The sequence below is a fragment of the Vespa mandarinia genome, chromosome 1 (genome assembly GCF_050613455.1).
Source record: "Vespa mandarinia isolate Hongniang chromosome 1, ASM5061345v1, whole genome shotgun sequence".
NCBI lineage: Eukaryota > Metazoa > Arthropoda > Insecta > Hymenoptera > Vespidae > Vespa > Vespa mandarinia.
The window spans coordinates 7,350,001-7,372,670 of NC_140810.1; the positions used below are offsets into that span (position 1 = coordinate 7,350,001).

At 32.4% G+C, this 22,670-nt stretch overlaps 1 protein-coding gene across 3 annotated transcripts in view; it reads left to right on the top strand.

The window, feature by feature from the left end:
- Egfr (epidermal growth factor receptor) overlaps positions 1-22,670 on the top strand; it is a 119,557-nt gene that overhangs the window by 8,802 nt on the left and 88,085 nt on the right. The window lies entirely within an intron of this gene.

Consider the following 22,670-nt stretch of genomic DNA (forward strand, 5'->3'; position numbering starts at 1 on the left):
CGTTCACAGTGTGACAACGAAAGAAGAGTTCTTTATACTTTTTCTCGCTCTCTCTCTCTCTCTCTCTCTCTCTTCCTCTCTTTCTTTTTTCTTTCTTTCTCTCTCTCTCTCTCTCTCTCTCTCTCTCTCTGTCACTCTCTTCCTCTCTTTCTTTTTTCTTTTTCTCTCTCTCTCTCTCTCTCTCTCCCTTTCTTTCTCGCGCGGCGTCTTTATCGTCCTTCTCTAGCGAAGTGCGGATAAGGGGAAAAAACATTTGCCATATGGCTCGTCTGTAAAGTCCGCCCTCGCAAAATATACCAACGGAGACGAAGTAAGAACTTCGAAAGAAGAAGAAAGAGGAGAAGAAGAAGAAGAACGAAGTCCTCGAGTTGGTCGGTCGTTCGACACGCCGTGTGCACGAGGAAAATGGCTCGTCCACGGAGGATGGACGCGAAAGAGAAAGAATATATTCAAGCGTAGGGTATTGTCAAGACTCACCGCTAGAATTTCGAGGCAGGGGGTCTAAGAACGATGAAAGAATGTAGAGAGGAACGAAGATTTGGGTTACGGGAAGGACGCAGGTTGTCTACTTTAAAGAATGAAAGAAAGAGGAAGAAAGAGAAAGAGAGAGAGAGAGAGAGAGAGAGAGAGAGAGAGAGAATCTTCAGGTAAATCGTTGCATCAACATGTATTATCTTGAACGCGGAGGTGGAGAATTCACTACGAGGACTCTCTGTTAGTAGGTGGCACTGAACTTGAAACTTGCCTTCGCGGAACAAGAATGGAGGTGGGGAAGATGGCGTCGCGTAGTTTGCATGCACCTTGCGGTGAGACCGCGTCGCGCCTTTACGACGTTTCCGATCGCGTCTTTCGCAGGAAATACAGAATTACGTTACTTCGGCATCTCATAAAAAAACAACTGATGTGTCTTAGGTAGAAGTTGTTCAGAGGTAGGACGATATGTGAATACATGTTGGTTAAATAGAGAAAGTTTTTTGTTTCGAACGACGACATAAGATATAAATATTACGTAGGTTTACTAGGATGAACTTGTTTACTAGATCAGAATAGGGCAATCTATGAAATTATCTTAATTTCCTTGCGATTTCCTTGCGTTTCTCAATTCGTATATATGGAACACTTGTTGCTCGATGTGAAAGATCGTAGACACACCCATGTCCTTGATGTTCTCGTTTAAAAGTATTCTAACGATAAGAATCTTGCTTGATTTTTCTACTTCTTGTTTTTCTTCGAGAAAGAGAGAGAGAGAGAGAGAGAGAGACAGAGAGAGAGAGAGAGAAAGATTACGACCACCCATGCAGAATGTGCCGAAGAGCAGGAGCAGGAGCGTGTGCAGGAGATACGAGTTCGTCGTCATGGCGAAAGAGAACCACCATAGCGCTCCACCGAGGATATAATGTTACACTCTGGTAGTCGGCTTGGTGTGGGAAAACCACCGAGATGGAAGTGCAGTAAGAAGTGGTAACGCGTATACCATGCTCGGTTCGCAACAGCAGCATCGTCGAGAGAATCGTGGTTAAGGAATACCGTGACGGCTAAGGCACATGCGAGAGGAATACGATATCTCTCGCGTTATTTTCTCTTTTTTTTTCACATTATTTTTCGCGAATCTCGTCCTGTCTTCTAATATTTTAAATATGTCAGGTAGAATAATCGATTAGACAACATGTTCTCCTCGATCAGGCTTGTCAAATCCTGTAGGTTCATTTTTCTGTAAATAAATTTTCTCAATTCTGTAACCATGAATACATGTATAAAAATAAAATGTATCTCGTTAGAAAAAAAATTCATTAAAAGTCCTTGAGGTTCGTCATTTAAATATTCCTTATATGTACATATATATATGTATTCCTTATACGTTTGTATGTAGGTAAGACTTTCCCACGAGAACGTAGACACTAATCTAAGGGAAGAATACACTTATGGGTAATTTTTTCTACTCCTCCTGTATACTCCAAAAACGGCACATTTCTCGAGAGTCGGTTTTTTCTCTTTTTTTTTTTTCTTTTTTTTTTTTCATCAAGCTCTCATACTGTTTTGCCAAAACAAAGCCGCACGCGAAGTTGCTTTCATACGCGGCAGGAGATAGTCCTCTTCTTCTTTTTCTTTTTTCCTCTTTCTTCTGGATAAGATTAAAGAATATTTTACAGCTTATGCGAGATGGATCGAAACGCTTGGCAACGCTGATGTCGCAGCACATGTCGAACTTTTTTGCTGGCCAGTTTTTTCCGTCAAGCCAAAGCTACAAAGTGTTCAAAGAGCTCTCGCTCTTTCGTTTCGCTCTTTTGACTCACTATGTCTAGCACGTAAATGCGCGTGAAATTACGAGCGATCACGAATCACGAGCGATGCGATTAATCGATCTCGATCCGATCTATGACTAGCATGATAACCGTAACATACCATTTGTTGTTTCTATTCTTATCTTCGTATAATATCGTTTCATATATTTTTTCAATTTAATAAATAATAATAAATCTAGGGGAAATAAACAATTTTTCAATTTAATAAAATATCTTGACATATATATATATATATATATATATATATATATATATATAAAATTCTTTTATATTTATATATATATATATATATATATATATAAAATTCTTTTATATTTATATATATATATATATATATATATATATAAAATTCTTTTATATTTATATATATATATATATATATAAAATTCTTTTATATTTATATATATATATATATACACATACACATTTTTATGCTCCCGATCATCACCCGGAAGTTTAAAGGCGAAAAGTCAACGCATAAATTAATCTAAGCTTCTTTTTTTTTCTGGTAATCCTATTATGGGAAAAGAAAGAGTCTTCTTTCTCGTTGACAACTCTCGCATCTTCGCACGCTCCCCAACACTTCTTTTTTTCCGCGCACGCTATACTTCAGCGATTTATATCCACGTCTCTCTCTCTCTCTCTCTCTCTCTCTCTATCTATTTCTCTCTTTCTTTCTCTCTCTTTCTCTCTCTCTCTCTCTCTCTCTCTCTCTCTCTCTCTCTCTATCTATCTATCTATCTATATATCTGTCTTTTCTTTTTTTTTCTTTTTTTTTTTTTTACTTTAATCTCTTAGTGTGAAAAAGTCACGGGATGCGGCCACTGTCTAAAAGCTTCAACATGTGCGCAATTTCTTTCTTTCGTTTACGATCATTCCTCATACAAAAAGTTTTACACATAGTAAATACATATCTATTCGTACGTTTGGATGATTATTAGAAAATTTGAGCAAGGCCAATCGGATATCTTTAAAATGAACGTTCGTGCGTCACCTGGTATATAGAATTCAGATTCAACATTGTTGCAAAAGCTACGTTTTATTAAGGTTCTGACGTGAAAAGAAGAAATCTTTGTGAAGCTGACTAGAATTCGATATGACAAATAAAACACTTTTTCTTTTTCTTTTTTTTTTTGTTTTTTTTTCTTTTGTTAAATAAATAGAATAGTACAGATAGGGTGATGATACGAAAGAAGACGAGTTGTAAATCGAGTCTAGTTACGAGCTATTCTCCTCGCAGCATCCACCCTCTTCGTTCTTTTTTTCTTTCTCTCTCTCTCTCTCTCTCTCTTTCTTTCCATTTTTTAGTTCTCTCTTTTTCTCTCAATGACATTGAGAGATTCTTTCTCCAAGCGGAGAGATACGTTGGCCGGTGAATGCAATCTACGTGGTATCGAGAATGTATTGTACATGAAGCGAACAATGACCAACGACCGGGACCTTCGCCAGTAGCCAGTCCCCATAGAAAAGCCATACATACCTACGTCGCACGGATCACTTCAAGTCGAACCATTGGGGAGCGAATACTGACGAGCCAAACCGATCTACCACCACTGCATTCTTGTAAATGATCTTTTTCAGTCCATCTCTTTCGTTCACCCTCCTACACATTCTTTCAATCTTTACTTACTCGTATTTCAATACAAAAACGAACTTCAATCGCCTAATTTATCGATCGACACTTATCATATGCTTGTTCCTATTAGCAAAATTGTTCTCATTTTTGCTAATAGTTTACTTCATTGTTATTCTACTATTTTATATTCATTATAGAAAACATTTTTTTTATTTATTCGTTTAAGTCAGAAAAGAAAGTGAAATTATTATTTTCTCGTTTTTTTTTCTTTTTGTTAAATTCATTCTTTTATTTATCGAATATTTCGATTTTTGTTTTACATAAATATTATGAAATATTTTAGCGAGTCGTATTTGTAAAATATGACGACGATTACATCACGAAAGTGGAACGAGGGAATCTTTTTTGCGCTACTTTCTGTCTGAGTTGGCTGGTTTAAAGTTACAACTACCTGTTCAACTCTACATACGCATGTAGATATGTACTATACGAATAATTATTTACAGTGTGTATACGAATCATATAGACGCACCTTACTACGCGATATAATGTCGGACGTACTCGGCTCGTATTATCCATACAAAAGCTTCGCATTAACATAAATAAAGAAAACGAGAGCCCGTCTGGCCAAGACGTTGTATCATTTTCGGGCTTTATTATAATAACGACCACCCTGAGATGTTCCTCGTGTTACCGACCTTACCTGCCTTTTACCGATATTCGAGAACGCGGGCACAATAATGAAGGTTCCAAAATTACAAAGATTCAATTTCTTTCATTTTGTGTAGTTGTAAATAACAATATGATCTTACCGAGACCTTTTAATGGATCCTTGCTAATTTCTAAAATCAAGACAAAAATCGAAAGAGGAAAAATTATAAGATCTCGTCTAATAGTTAGAAATTACAAAACTTCACTATATATCAAAAGACGGATACAAATTTGTTGATTGAGTTTTGTTTTTTTTTATAGATTTATTTACAACAAATTTTCAAGTATCTTGCTACCGTTCCTTTTCCAAATATGCTAGATTTACGACCAAGTGCCATTTCACTTTGGAGGATCTACAAATTGCAGCTCCTTGAAAGCTAAGTGGCCATCTGAAAATACAGTGCATGCAAGCACAAAGGACGCACGTACAGTCAATAAGGTCTCTCCCCAACCACTTCGCGATGTCCTCTTTAAGGGAAAGACCAAGAGAGCGAAAAGAAAGGGCGCTTCAATTCCGTAAATATTAGGACAGGTCTGTCGATATATCTGTCTGTCTGGCTCCATTAAAGAGGATGTACATACCATCCCTTTCAAGATTAAAAAAATTTCTTCTGAGAATTTGAGTTCATCAAAAACTACAAGAAGTGAAATATTCATTTTTAACATCTTCGAAAACTTCCGAAAAATAAACGAAGTTACATGGAACAAAAAAGAAAACATTTTCATTGAGTAAATACAAACGATTAATAGATGTTATTGTGAAAATATCTTGTATGTTTGTGTGCATATATATATATATATATATATATATATATATATATATTTAAACAATCAAATATATTCTTTAATTAATAACTACTCGTCTGTTGATCGAATACTTTTCATTGATATATCGATTTGCCAAGTGTGCAACAGCAAAGCCAAGGTGCTACGATGAATCGTGACGAATCACCTTTCGAAAGATGACACTGTTTGTCCTATTCTTATCACTGGTATTGCTTGCTTGTATCAAATATTATTTATAATGACTTCAAGATAAAAATCACGATATTTCGTCATACGATATCTCAATTTATTATCGATTATATTACGAATAAGTTCTATGAATTTTTTCAACAAATCTATTCGATCGATCCTTATTCGATTCTCATTCTTGTAATAGACAATCTACACGTATATCCCTATTACCGTTGTCTCGTTCACGAACATAGAAAGAAAACATTCCCTTTCTATAAGCAGCAGCCCTTTCCATCATCAGTGAAGGATTTTTTTTCTCTCGAGGACCGATCTTTTTCTCAGGCTTTTTTTTCCTTCGTATAAACTAGACTATACTTGTCTACCGTAGGAGAACCAATTTCCCACGAGTAGGGATAAACGTGATTGCGTTTGTCCAGACTTTCCCTCGATCGAAGGAAACATACTGTTTGCAATGGGAATAGATAAAAAAAAAAAAGAGAAAAAAAGGAAATAAGAAAGAGAAAAAAGAAAAAAAGATGGAGAAAATGAACATCGATATCAAACGTGCATGGTGTGTTCGCAGGTTGTTACGAGCTCATGGTATTCTTTAAATTTATTCTCTTTCTCTGTTTCTCGTTCTGTTGGAAGACGTCTGAGAGAAAAAGCACCAGGTGCAGCGTTGCGAGAAACGATCGTGAATATCTAATACAGAAGACAAACCCGGAAGTCTGAGATCCTCATACGAGAGGAGCACGTCCTGTTCTAAAGATTTCGTTTCTCTCTCTCTCTCTCTCCTTTCTCTTCGCTCTCCTCCTTTTCACATCTTCTCGTTTCCTTGTCTCACGGTGAACGCCTTTGCCGGCCACTGGCAGCTGCTGGCCCGGATGGCCGAGAGCTGGCTCTATCGTCGCACAGATTTTTTAAGAAAATTTATGTCGCGTGAACGTGGAATGGAAAGTATAAGGGAAATAAAAAAATCATGTTTGCCATTAAATAATTATATCTAGATGTTAAAATATTTATGTTCGTCGTTAGATTCCTGCAACTGTTAATATCATAGAATTTTTATTAATTTTTTTTTTCTTTTCTTTTTTTTTCTTTAATTATTACTTCTTCTTCGTTTCTATATAAAAAAATATTTTCATATAAAATTACAAATAAAAATTATAAATAAAAACGTTTAATTTTGTTTCACTTAAACGTAAATCTTATATATTATATATATATACATGTATATGAACACAGCTGGATCTTTTTTCGGGTTAGACATAGTCTATTTTTTTTTCTTTTTTCTTACCTTGAACGTTTCGCCAAACCTTCGCGAAACATATTGTATGTTTGGAACATATGTTCGAAACGATACTCCGTGAGATTGTTATGGGAAATATATTGTGACGATCAATCTTCGTATTCACACAGCACATTAAAGCCAGAATAAGGCCATGTTATCCTCGTAGGCTGTTTCTATCTGCTCTTTTTCATCTTCTTCTCTTCTTTTTTTCTCTTCTTCTACTTCTTCTTTAAAGTTCTCGTACCTGGATCACCGCATCATCCCACGCTCAATGATGAGCAGGTGATGAAACTACCACGAAAGTTCGGCGTCCTTCGAAGCCGCAGGTTATGTTTTCAAGGGTCTCTTTTTGGTCTAGGTCATGATTTTCGATGCCAAGCTGCTCTTCTACACTTCGCATCTGTCGCGATGTACCAATTGAAAGAATAAGCCTTATGGTAGATATATTTTAAATTATACTTAATTATATTCTTTATATGGATCATATAGATCTATAAATCCTACTATACTGCTATTTTCTTTCAATTGTCAAGTTATTATTATCAATATATATATATATATATATATATATATATATAAAAGATAAATCACAAATAGATAAAAATAAGGAATTTCATACATATACATGCATACATATTTATATATCTATTATGATAAAAAATAAACACATCGATGGCAGATCAATGAACATGCGTGGTTAAAGGATTGTTTCTAAGCGATAAGCCACGTCTCACGATAAGAAAATCGATGGTGGGCGGACTAGTGTCTTACTTGAAAAACAAGCGGTATGAGAAGAAAAGAGGTAGAGATAGTGTGAGAGAAAAAAGAATCGTGCCTTTCTCCGTACACTCCTTTGTTTCTCCTTCATTAATCATCCCTTCTCGTGATCCACGACTCACAAGTGAATGTTATCGAGACGATGTTACAAAGAGAAGTAGCAATAATTTAACTAGTTTTCTCTCATATAAGAAGAAAATCTAGTATTTGTGAAAGAAAACCATCGCAAAACGCAAGGACCGAAACAATTCATTTGCAATTCTTTCTCTTTTTTTTTCTCTCTCTCTCTCTCTCTTTCTCTCTCTCTCTCCCTTCCTCCCTCTCTCTTTCTCCCTTCCTCCCTCTCTCTCTCTCTCTATCTCTCTATCTCTGTCTCTTAATGACTAGCTCGTTCTCTGCACGAAAGACCTTCGGCCTCGAAGCAACAGGTGGACTGCAAATGAAAGCGTACCTAGTCTCGTTTTGATATGTTGTATGCGACGAAGGAGAAAGGAATTCGTGCACGAACGCTCGATACGAATGTAACAGATGGGACGATGCCCGCGTAATTTGCAAGCAAAATGCATACCGTTCTAACTTGTACAAAAGACAATGCATATAGATGTATATAATACGTAGATGTATATATATGCATCTATCAATATGTTTGAAGTATCAAGCGATATCGCTTGAGAAAAAATAAATAAGACGAATATATGCATTATTTCTTTTTATTTTATTTTCTTTTACTTATACACTCATAACTTCTAATTCAGGTGTTTTTCGAAATATTACTTTTTCTTTTTGTTTGTTTCATCTCTTCCTATATTTTTATATCGATCTTTCCTAAGGTGTAATGTTGACGATATACTTCCGTTATTTTTTATTTGAGTAAAATATTCGGACAAAGTCTCTCGAACTCATCAAAGATCGTTTCGTGCTCTACGAAGCAAGACCGTCGCGAAGGCGAAGAAGAAACTTTGTGGAAGTTCGTCCCTTTCTTTTGCCTTACGATCCTGACCTTCATCGTTCCTTTTTTTCTCCTCTTTCATCCCCTTCTTTCACCTCGCGAAATTATATATCCAACCGTTGTAGGAGCCTTTCATTTATCGTAATGCCATTTCTTAAAATCAATTATCGCTTTTAGTTACGCATGGATTATTTCTTCTGAAGGATATTCCTCTGGTTTGGTAAGGTCAGTACTAAAATATTATACTCAGTGTCGAACAATTCGTATGTCTTTCATAAATCGACCTTGGAATTTAATTCGTCGTTGAAAATATTATTTAAAACTTAAATCTTTTCTGAAATTATTATTTAAATTTGAAAACTTTTTTGAAGTTGTTGGCTCATCGTATCCGAATTTAATCACTTTGGGATCATAGACCTTTTTGTGGCACATTCACAAAGACGACATGTGTATGATTACGATCCCTTCTTTCTCTTTGTCGAACAAGTCAGTCCCAAAGAAAAAGAAGAAGAAGAAGAAGAAGAAGTAAGAAATAAGAGAAAAAGAAGTGCTTATTTCTTTTTTTCCCTCCTTCTTTGTTGGCGATTCACGAAAGCAGAATCTTCGAGCGTATCTTCGATTGCCATCACGATACCTGCAATTATTTTATAACGCGAAGATAAAGTACTATATCTAAGATGATTATTACCGAAAAAATTTCATAAATAATTTCAACGATTACTTTCATTCCCTTTTTCTTCCATTCCGTCGTATATAAGCAATACCGGAAACAAGGATCACTTATTGTTAATGAATAAAAAAGGTGAATGATATTGTTAAGCAAGACTGGATTTGGATATCAAGAGTAACGTGACGATAGAAAAATCCTTGTTCGCACCTTGGCATAGTTCTCGCTGCATGTAACCGTCTAAGGTAAATTTAATTAGTCACCTGACTCACGGTGAAAAGCAAGCAGAAAATTATTAGCCCACTCGAAGCGAACTCTAATTAGTGTGCAAACCCGTCGAGTAAAATGGAAGGACATTTTTGTCGAGAAACTCTCTATCTCTCTTTCTCTTCCTCTCTCTCTGTCTCTCTCTCTCTTTTTATCTTTCTATCTACCAATTTATCTCTTTTTAATGGCCATGATCACAGTTATCTATTACGATCAATTGCATGCGGTATTTCGTAAGTTTTAAAGTGATAAAATACGATCGTAGTTAAATCATTGGATCGTATCCGTAACAATTCTATTTTGTAGCATACGAGCGATAAAATGTTGTAGACAGGTAAATAAAGCACGTTGCTAGCCATCCATTTAGAGCCTCCATCTTTGTATCTACTATATGCCACTTGTGCACGTTGCTTCGTGGGGTTCATGTGGACAAACATTTCGTGTGGGAAGCGAGTCAAAGAGAAGCAAAGCGTCTCGACGTACCGTCGCTCAAATCGGTGGGAAGTTAACCAGTCTAACATGAGACACATAGTCTTATGATTCACTAGAGAAAGGACTTTGGATCGTTAATTTGATCAGCCAGAATAAGCTTTGTTGTTGCTAGACACTTTAAATGTAAATCATTAGAGTTGAATGATCAATTGTTCGTTGCATGAATAGTTCACTAACGTTCGCTCGACGATCAACAGGTTACAATATTTTCTTTTTATTTCTACGTCTATCGTAGATTTATTAAAATCATTTTACGTGTTTTTATAGGCGTATTGAACAACTTTCTTATTTTATAATTACGATATTATATATACATACATACATATGTATATGTATGTATATATATATATATATATATATATATATATATATGTATATATATTTCTTTTATATCGATTATTACAAAATTGTTTTTTTAAAACGTTTTTCTTTCAAAGCATACATTTTTCAAAAGAAGATCTACCGATCTAATCGACCCATCTCGAAGATACTTACGTGCGAATAATTATCATAACAAAACATAGAAGAAGCGTCTGTAAATACAACGGAAGTATAGGATACTACCATGTTTTCGTTGTTGCGTTTGAGTTGCGTTCAATTTTTATGTATTCTTTCATAACGGTAGTTACCCTTCGTAAATATATTTATTCGTAATGCAATAAAATTGTTTGGTCGTTAATCAAATATAACAAATATATTTATATTTATATACATGAAATATTTGATAGAAAGAAATTCTATTTCATTTGGTTGGAAAATTTATTGATTTCTTTCAAATTTGATACAATTAGCATATGTTAATATCTATAAGATCTGTTATTTACAAAAGGCTTTAAGCATTTAAAGTAGTAATAAGATCTAAGAATCACAAGTTGATTTAGAGGATAAGCGCGAGAGCATTAAGAGCGTCTTACATACTGATTGTCATGCGCGAATCGTTTTAGCCGGTACACGGCCCACGCACTCTTTACGCATACTTAACGAGGACACAGGTACGCATTATGGGCCAAACTATATCTTCGAAACAAATACTATGGCATAATATCGGTAGTATTCTATTGGTAGCTTCTCAATGTAGTTTGGGAACAATCGACAGAAATTTCTCAAAGCACGTATCTTGACAAGAATTCCGTTAAATAGGCATTCCACTTGTGACGATGAATACGAGACAAATATTTAAATATACAAGAAAATATTTTAACTTTTTATTTCTTCTTCGTATTATTAAAATCTTTTCATGAGCAAATAAAAATAGAAACTTTTTTATCTAGATATTTTTTCAATCGGAAGATCATTACCTACCAAGAATTCTTTTATCTCTTTTCGTATCTGTATTTAAACTTATCAAGTCTTTTGTCTTCGAATTACAGCACAGTAAGCCCGATCATCGTACGTTTGTACTCAGCTAGAGAAGCTGAAGCGGTTATAATTATAAATGAGTAATTAACACTATCGACGATTTATGAGACACTCCAGAGAAGAAACAACTATAAAATTATCTGAATTTCTTAATCCACCGTTGTGTTTTTCAATTAACGAGAATCTCGCAAACCTCTCGTACTTTCTCTTATCATTTATAAGAACTATATTAATTCATTTTACGATTGCGGAGTTATCGAACATGAATAAGCAATATTTTTGTTGTGACATGCTTCAACTCGCAATCTATTAAGTTTTTGTTATTTTCTTTTACTCGTTACTAAAAGAAAGAAGTTTTCTTTCTCTTATCTTTCCTCGCGAGTAAATCTCCGAGCGCATTGTTCTCAACATTTCGAAAGACGTTAGACTTTCCTTAATAAATTTACAAAAAAAAAAAAAAAAAAAACAGAACAAAACAAAACAGAAAAAGAACACAGTGGAACATAAACCTTACGTGAATATATCGAGTACCTTAACTATAATTAGAGTCTAACGAAAAAAATAATGGCGCTTTCATAGTTATGACATAAGTTTTTCTTCAAATACCAATGTCCGTGCATTTTCACTTTTGCTCTTACAATTACGCAAGTAAGTGTACGTTATATACGTATCTATGTACATCGTAGCTCTTATTCCAGTCGTGTATATGATGCTTTCGAAACAATTTCGTTGTTGTCTGTAAAAGTTTCTTTGGTAAAAGTGGGAAAAGTCAAATACGTTTGAGATCGAGTTAAATTTTTTATCGTCGATATTTTCTCACTCTTTTATCGTATTTTTCTTTGTTGCAACAACTGTTTTTTTCTTTTTATTGCAACAACTGTTTTATTATCTTGTACGTATAAAAATTAACGATTATAAAACAGTAGAATTCGTTTTATAAATAGGAATCATTTCGATGATAATAATTTGTCTTTTTTTCTTTCATTAACATTAGCCTAAAAGTTTGTCTAGAGCTACATAGATAAATTTTTAATCTTTTTTTCAGAGAAAAAAAGATTAAATCGAACAATTTAGACAATTGAATTTTTAATAATTACATTACGATATTATTTTAAAGCTTTGTAAATGGAAATACGTTTATTATTCGATAAGATACATGTACATAAATCAAGATGATTCTTTACCAAGTAAATCATATTTATCTTAACATGTATTGTTATAATGGTTCTATAACAACGTAAATGATCTACAGTGTTTACAAACAAAACAATGAGATAGACATATATATATAATATATATTAGGTTGTCCGGAAAGTTCGTGCCGATTTTGTCATTACTTTACCTACCACAAATCGACACGAACTTTCCGGACAATCCAATATATGAACGATAGACATACACACACATACACACACACACACACACACACATACATACATGTACCCACATATATATATTGTACGTATCGAACGACAAACATATTAAAAAGTAAAACGATAAATTACTTACTGTGGACAGACACAAACACTGCTTTCATTACAATGTCCACCTGGTCTACTCTTACTCGTACAATGAACCAAACAGGCAGCCTTACCAGTAAAACCATTGACAGTTAAGTCATTAGATGCTCTTCTTCTCTGTCTGGTAATATGTTCCAATGACACGTCGGTAATCTCTTCGAATAGCTTAACTTTGATTAATCATTAAAAAAAAAGCATTGAATAATGTTTCATATTCGAACATTTTTTCTTTTTTTTTTTTCCTTTTATATAATCTGATTAAATATTTTATTTACGATCTCTTGATTCGTATGATGCAGCAGAAATAAATACCACATCAATAAGACCTAGAGTCACGAGAACATAAATCTTCATATTTGACTAAACATTTGAAATTTCAATTATTAGTGGATCGGTACTCGACGATTACTATGATCGAACTTCGCAATTTCCTCAATTATCATTCATTATAGAGTAGAAATCATGTGAATAACCGATTTCACGAAGAAGATAAATAGTGTATTTTCTTTAGTTGAAGATTTATTCAAAGTTATTAATCCATTGTTTTCACACGTACATAAAGTTAGTTTCTTTTAGTATCACACGGAAAGCTAATTAATTAAACGATTCATAAAAAGCTTATTACCTCACAAATGTAATAATAATAAGCAAACAAAAATGAATTTAAAAATTTTATTTGTTTGTACAATTGTCACAATCTAGAAAAATGTTCAGAAGATATATTGGAACTTTATGTAGTTACTTTAATCAGTTAACTACAGAAATTAGTTTTAAAAATCCCTTACTGGTTGCATAATTAAAATCAAACAATGACAAGTATATACGTCGAACGCAGGGCAAATGTTTCTATTATAAATTTTACGAAAAAGATAAAGCAAAACGAGGAAGGATTATATTTTTATTCGATAAAAACATTAACAATTTATTGTTGAAAAAGATATTATTAAAAACTTTATTTTGATAATTATTGAGAAAATATGTAAAAAAGAAACTTTTTTTTGAATCCTATAAATATTAACTTCTTGCAACAAACCAGAAGTTACTAAGGGCCTTCATAGTTCGTACATTTTATTTATATTATTTTAATTTATATTATTTTATTTATTTTATTTATATTATTTAAATTTATTTATATTATATTTCTTTTATCGTGGAATATCCGCTATACACAATAAAGTACATAAAACAATTGGCGAAATACCCGATGCATTGTGGATAATAATTAATTCATTTTGTGAAAAAAACAATACATTATATGCCAAATATAATAATCAAACTTTTTTTTTAATAAAATACATAGCAGTTTTATTAATAATATTAAAGAGAACATATCACTAAATGACATTTTTATTACTTCTTAATGAAATTTCGAGTTTTTGTATAATATAATTAGACTCTAACGAAAAATGGCGCTTTCATAATTATGACATAAATTTTTCTTCAAATACCAATGTCCGTGCATTTTCATTTTTGCTCCTACAATTACGCAAGTAAATATATATTATGTATGTATTTATGTACGTCGTGGCTCTTATTCCAGCCGTATACATTACGCTTTCGAAACAATTTTGTTGTCTGTAAAAGTTTCTTCGGTAAAAGTGGGAAAAGTCAAATACGTCTGAGATCGAGTTTTTTTTTTATCGTCGATACTTTCTTCCTCTTTTATGGTATTTTTCTTTGTTCCTTCTTTAAACAGATAACAGAAAGAAGAAAGAAATAAAATGAAAAGAGATAAAAGATAAAGGATAAAAGATAGTTTTTGATAAAAGGTAGTTGAAAAAAAAAAAAAGATAGCTGTGCGATTAACTACGCTAAACGTTGCAACAATATGCTTTAAAACGAGCGCACTCATGCGACAAACATTTGCTTCCCATTCTTTATATTGAACGATGCAAATACGAAGAGAGAAAGAAAAAGAGAAAGAAAGAGAGAGAGAGAGAGAGAGAGAGAGAGAGAAAATCGGTGTAACTTCGATCATTATTTACGAAGAATACGTACTTACAGCCTACGTAACGATCACTATTAATCAACATAACTTTTATAGATACTTTTCATTTTCTTTTTAGTTATCTTTCGCCGTTCCTTGGACGTTGCACTTTACAGAGCATAACTGTACAGCAGTACTAATTCAATCGCCGTCCTTACTCCGAACGGCTGACCACGGTTAGCTTTAACCGTTAATTAAGGAAACATCTTAATTACCGTTCAGAATTCCATAAGTGGTTCATAACACTCACGCACGATGCGGGCCTTTAAGGGTGCTTTTTATTTTTCTTTGTTTTTCAAGAGTGTCGAAATTTTGTCGACTTATTTTTTCTTTAATCACTCGACGATCGAACGAACTGCAGAATAGAACTTAACAAAGAGATGTTAATTAACGATAGTGAAGATCGAACAAGAAGTTTGAATTGGCCGTTTGTTTATATTACAGGCTGAGAAAGGTTCCTTTGAGTTTCATAAGAAAGGGCTTCGTGAGAGAATCGAAAGTTGAAAAATATTTAATGGGTTTATAAGTGTATATGTATGTTTATATACATATGTAAATATATGTGCGTGTACCTATGCTACGTGGGAGATGGGCAACACGGGTTGCGCACGATCCAACATTTATACGATTGTTTGAAGAAAGATAAGAGCGTTCATTTCCGCGATGATGTTCCGGGAGATATCCTCAACACATGTTTATTGCGGCCTTCAAGATATTCTCACTGGCCATTCCATTCAATTTCGATATCTCGCGATACTTCTTCGGTATTTCGACGTCACCAATTATACTTAGAAATTACTCGAATAAACTCATATTATTTGTTTATCAGTCGAACGGAAAAATGAAATCTAATTGTGAGTAAAATAAACAAAAATGTGAACATGATCGAAATAAGTATGTATGTAAATATATATATATATATAACTATATAGTACTTACGTATTACGATCTATCTGTTATCACAACGATAAAGTCAAGGTTGTCGATAATTAGACAACAAGCGATAAGTTTTCATCTACGTCTGAACAAACTGCTCAAAATATTATTTATTTTATTATTATTATTATTATTATTATTATTATTATTATTATTATTATTATTATTATTATTATTATTATTATTATTATTATTACTATACGGAGAAACGGAGACCACATGTTTCCAAGAAAGGTTGAAAGAAAAATATCCTCAAAATTTCGTAATATCGTATCATCATGAAACGATTAACAAGATAATGACTTTTTGTGAGATATTTTTCTTATCATTCGAAATGAATAAATAAACAGATCTTTTTAATATACAGTTAGTTTGATATATTCTTAAAAGAATTCCTTTAATTCTTGCAATACACATCGTAAGACTGATATCATCGCGATAAAATAATCACGTTGAACGTCGAACGATCGTGTCACGTATTCACCATGCAGTAAACGTCGCATTTGAAACGATTCTTAGTTTATTTAAGAAGATTACAAATCGTCGTCTTCGTGGAAAGATTCTATTTTTTTGTTCTTTTTTCTTTTTCACAACATGAAAGTGTCTCTTTAGGATGAACGTCAGGAAGCAAATTCCGCATAAACGATTCTATTCACGAAACTCTTCTCACGAGACAAATAACGTTTGCGTTTACCACTTCTCTTTTTCTTTCTAACACGTTCTTGCGGCCTTAGCGAGAGAAAATGATAATCGCGGAGAAAGGCGCCTAAGATAGCAGCAAACGTGCAAATAGAATCCCAGCGAAGCGCGTCTCGTTTTTTTCTTTCTTTCCGAAATGTTCATACGAGGAAGGCGATACACGTAGGTAGGGTCGATATCCATTTGAGGAATACCTAATGCAAGTCGTTTAATATTCTTCGACATCGTTGGAAGCAAGCCACTACGATCGATCGCTACAGGAAAGTAGTCGTGTCGAGATCGAGCTACGATTCGTCGATCAAAGAGCCTGAGTAGAATCGCGAAAATCGGAAAATATTTTTATCCTTCCAATTTTTTTTTGATTATCTATCATCAATTTATGCACTTAGGTGTACACTTTACTATGGGAATTCTAATTTATATCTAATAGCGTGTACCGCATCATTCACGAGAAATCAAACTCTTTAAAATTGAATATTACCAATGAGTAATTTAATGGTTGAAAATATTTAAATAAAGAACACTCTACATTTTAAAAATTTTTTATTGAAAATTCCGATATTACTCTTATTTATCGATCTGATATAAAATAAATTAGAAAGCGCATTTCATTTCCAAAAAAAACTTTGTTTCAAGACAGCGAAAATATAATATATTGATAAAGGACCTCTTATTGCTTGCCCTCGGATTTGTCATTTTATTTTTCTTTTTTTTTACGCATTGCTGACCATTCCTGCTCGCCCACGCTTCGTGTAAGCCGTACACATGTAAAGCAACCGGTTAACCATGCTCTTCCGAGTTAGGAATGGTAGGGGAATTCATAAATTTCGTCTATCGTATACTTTCGATTCTTTGAGTGAATAAACTCAATGGGAGAATTTAGTATCGTTGCAATTTTCTCATTAAATTTTAATTAACTTTTTTAATTAATGTATCCTAGAAAAAGTATATGAATTACATATACCTTACCTTTATTATAAAAAATAATATATATATATATATATATATATATATTTATATATATATATATTTATATATATATATATTTATATATATATATATTTATATATATATATATATTTATATATATATATGCATTTGCTATTTAATTCGTTAATAAAAATATTAATAACAATAATAATTTTCGTAATATATTCTTAATGTTAGATGAATTTATTATCGTTAGATTCGTATCCATTTCATGGAATTATCGAAGATAGATAGATATTTATTCGCTAATATTGGTATCCAGTCGCAAAACCAGTCACACCACGTCCGCTCCACTTACAAGAGAATCGAAGTGAAAGTCTTTCGGTCTGTTCTCAGATAATTTGCAGGCTCCTACAGGATGCAGATGTTGGAAATCCTTCTTTCTTCGGTGAGTCGCGAAGGAACGCCTCGAGGTTTTATGTGGAATTATATCGTGTCATTGCAACGAGCAAATAACTCGAACATTTTTACAACGAAATCGCGGATGGGAAATATCCAGTAATGCTTTTGATCATGTTCATTCGGATTAGAAATTAGAAATTTTTCTAAAATATATCGATTTATAAATTTCAATATAGTTAGAAAGCAAATGTAAAAAGTGAAATAATAAAATATATGAAGAAATTAATTCTATCGAATTGAATTATTTGACATTAAATCGATCTATGTTATTAAATAAAAATAAAGTATATAAAAAAACGTGCGATCGTTCAAAAAAAAAACAATATTATTTGCTACATAAAGATTTTTATTATCTAACCACGTATAATTCAACAAATGCATACTGATATAATATCAAATCAAATGAAAATGAATATATGCATTGATCCGAGCTATGTAAGTGTTTAAAACATTCTATTTTAAAAACATAACTCAAAAAAAGAAAATCGAATGAGGTAAATTATATCGCGTTTTATTACTATAGAAAGAAGCATTAGATTCGGTCGAATCTTTTTAGCGCGCAAAAGGAGTTTTACGAGGCACGAGCTCCTTAGACGATGAAAACCTTACGTAACGACATCCTCTCTTGCGATACCTCATTCGCTACCGTCTTTCGCTTGTAGTACGTATGTTCAACGTACTTATGTACGTATGGAGTGTGTACTTGCGAACAGGTTCCAGCATGAATTTGCGTCCTCCATTTAAAACCACTCCGTGGCTTTCTTTACTCGGTTTCCGTTCGCTTGCCGGAAATCATTCTCGCGACAGATTGCCAACCACTGTCCAAATTTCGTCCTGAAGAAAATTCTAATATCATTGAATCTGTCGTTTTGAATAACTTAAAAAAGTCCTTCGTTATCTTATTATTACTACAACTATCAAAAATTATTGTGGTATATCTTATATGTATGTTAGATGAAAACAGAAGAGGAATGAAAAAGTAATTTATAAAATTAATTATATTTATATAATAAACAAACTCGTAATGTTTATGTCTTATGTGTATTTCACATGCGATGAAATTTAAAGTAAATATTTTTATAAAGACGACTGTCAACGGTTGATGGTCATTTTGATTGATTGTTGAATCTAGTGTTAGTGATTATTCTTGTCTTTTTATATCTTTTATTTAATTGCTGTTATTAACTTTATTAACGTGAATATTATCCTTGAGTCGATGTTAAATAAAAGGATAATAATTACTGTGTTAAAATAAATTCATTGTCGTAATCTGCTACAGAGATTCTGTTTGCGTATGTACGTATCTGTATAAGATGTGTATGTGTGTGTGTGTGTATGTGTGTGTGCGCGCGCACACGAATGTATGTGTGTTTAAATAAGGAATGTATTTACGAGATAATATAAAGCGTTTGAATTTTTTTTCTAGCTGATGAATGCATAGAAGAATAAAAGAGGCTCTGAAAATTGATTTAAATCATGTGTAAATACGATACACACACAAAAATAGACACACACACACACACATATAATTGATGCTATATATGTAGATGAAGTAATTGACGTTTGTGTGTTAAAAGTATAAATATATTTACAGTAGTAGTAGTGATGGTTGTAGTACCAGTAGTAGTAGTCGTAGTAATAGCAATAGTAGTGGTAGTAGTAGTAGTAAAAGTAATAGTAGTAGTATTAGTAGAAGTAGTAGTAGTAGTAGTAGTAGTACTAGAAGTAGTAGTAGTAGTACTAGTAGTAGTAGTAGTAGTTTCTAGTTAGTATACTTTATGTGCGAGAACGGTATACAAAGGCTCACGACGAGCGTCAGGAAAAACAGCGAAGATACTGATCCGTGGGAGAGAATACGAAACATCTTCAGCTTTCAAAAATTTTAACACACGATTCTCTCCGACACACGTATATTCTTTTATCTTTAAAAATTTTTTTCTTTTTCGGACTCGAAATATGTCGAAAGATCGACATCGATCATTGAAAATCGACAGCAAAATAAATTAAATTTTTCATAAAATGATTTTATTATTTTTTTCTTCTTCTTTTCCTTTTCTTTTTTTTTTTTTTTGTTTTGATCATCTTTTTTGTTTTTATATATGTCAATACACTAGTACATTTTATGTTTCCATATACTTTTATATATTTATTTTTTATTTTGTAAAGCAACCACCGATCTTTCTAACAATAATTTTGTTTATCGCGAAGAAAATATTAAAATGCATTTTGGCGATATTATTTATCAGTGTTATTGTTCCAGTTTTTTAAGGGAAAAACCAAGAGTCCGTTATTTATACATACGAATAGAAAATGTGTGTAAGTGTGGGTAATAACGTCCGAGACGAAGATCGAACTTCTCGATTATTTTGCGGTGTTCGTGTCCTTTCGGTGAGACAACGTTCTCACGTCAGCTGGCATTATGGTTCGTATTATGTTGGTCCTCTTTCTCTTCTTCCTTCTTTGCTCCGTTTTCTTCTTCTTCTTCTTCTTCTTCTTCTTCTTTCCCTTTTTCTTCTCCTTCTTCTCAGTCACTTACAAAAGCGCCTTGATATTCGTCGACAAGTTCTCATATCCCATTCGGAGAAATTCAAACGGCTTAATTGCATATCGACGTAAAATTTTGTAATAATTTTATTTGATGAATAATATCATCTGAAAAAGATGAACATGTTCTATTATATCATATCATCTTATATATTTATTTTTTCTTTTCTTTTTGTTCATCAATAATTAAGAACTATCGTATTAATAAAGAGAATGAATATTTTCTATTACGCGATTTCGTTTTATTTTTCCTTTTAATTCTTTTATTTACTTTCAATGTCTGTATTAATAATTAATAACATTTACATTCGATGGAAAGAACGAACATACTTAATTACGTGGTCTCTCTTTATTTTTTTATTCTTTTTCTATTCTTAATTAATATCATTCGCTTTCATATACGCTTTAATAATTATTGTAACAACTTTTTGTTAAGTTTTCATATATAAATCAATACGGAAAAACAGAGAAACTCTTATCAATTATCGAAACAGATGTTTATTACGTTTACAGTAAAGCAATTGTTCAAAGAAAAGGTTTCCGTTTGCGTTCTCGTGATTGTGAATTAATCAGACTGACTCATTAATCGTTCGTAAGCGATCTCCTTTCGAACTCGCTCGATTGGCAGTAGGTCGATCATACAGACTGAATCAACGCTTTTAATTATAAACGTTCATTAACCTTTGCAACCGTAGAAACTTATGTTCAAACAGAATTCAACTTTCCAATAGTTTCATCACAAATGTGACGATTCGATCGAGCAGAAAAAACCATAATCGATGCCAGATACGGTTTAAAGTGTGAATTTGTGTACTGTTGCAAAGCAAGAAACATCGATGAAGAAAGCAATCGTTCGTGTCACGACAATGGTGTACAAAAAAAAAAGAATAGAAAGAAATAAATTCATCTAAGATACGAATTGATTTTATTTAAAAAAAAAAACATGATATTGCATTTAATACAGTTTTTGTTGACAAGAATCTTTTTTACTATTTATTTTAGGCAAAATTAAAAAATTTTTATTTTCTATATTTACATAGTTTTTTTAATCATTTTGTTTATATATATATATATTTTATTATCGATCTTTAATATTCACTTTGCGAAGAATGTTAGTTATATTTTTAATTTTTCTACGCATATATTAATTTCTAATCATTTTATTTGCTTCTCAAGAAGTTGAAAATATTTGATTCGCATAAATCACGCATAATAAAATATTTTTACAGGATACATTTACTTCTATATTATATACCATACTTCTGATGTACGTGACAATTCGTGAAAGTTGCAAAAACGTGTAACAAGATCTAGAACCAGGAATACGAGCTACGTCTTTTGAAATGCGTTATAAAAGCTGTTTAGTTTACGAAAATTAGTGTCGTTCGTTAAAAACAATCTATGGAAATTTACTAGCACGTGAAAAGAATCGATGACACACGCGTTTAAACTGATTATTCGTTGTCAGCGACATTGTTTAAGAAATATTCTATATTTGTACCGTTTGTAACAATCGTCGAATGTATAGACATAATTTTGCATAGTATCTACATATAATCAATTACAAATCATCGAGAAATTCGAATGAGATATTGGAATTAGAAAGAGAATATAAAAAAAGATAGGAAAATAAAAATATACATACAATAACAATTTTAGTTTGTGTAAGTTTGCAGGAAAACGAATTTGAATACACGAGTATTTAAATTTCGACGTTTCCGTTATTAATAAAGATTAAATCGCCCTTTGACCTTTCGATAGAAGCAATCACAGTAAATTACTGTTGACATACACACACACACATATACATACACACATATATTTTACCTTAACCATATTGTTATTCGCTTATATTAACGAAATTTATACTGGTTAAACTAATAGTATCAAATCTAACATAAGTCCGTAAATACTTATTGCTCTTAAATCATAGATTTAACGGTGTTGGAAGGAGGAAAAAAAATGATAGTCCCAAGTGGAATGAACGATCCATCGGTCAAACCACAAACCGCAAATAGAAAGAGAATAGACTAATATTACATCGAATTACTACTGTTTGCTTAATATACGAGAAAGATATGAGTTGAATTTTAACCTTTAAAGGATATATATCTCTTGGAATGTTATTCGAATATAATTAAACAATTTGAAGTCTGGTAATATGGATATTTTCAATATTAACAATACAAAATTAACATGTAAATTAATTTAAACTTATTAATTTTAATAAGTAAAATTAATAA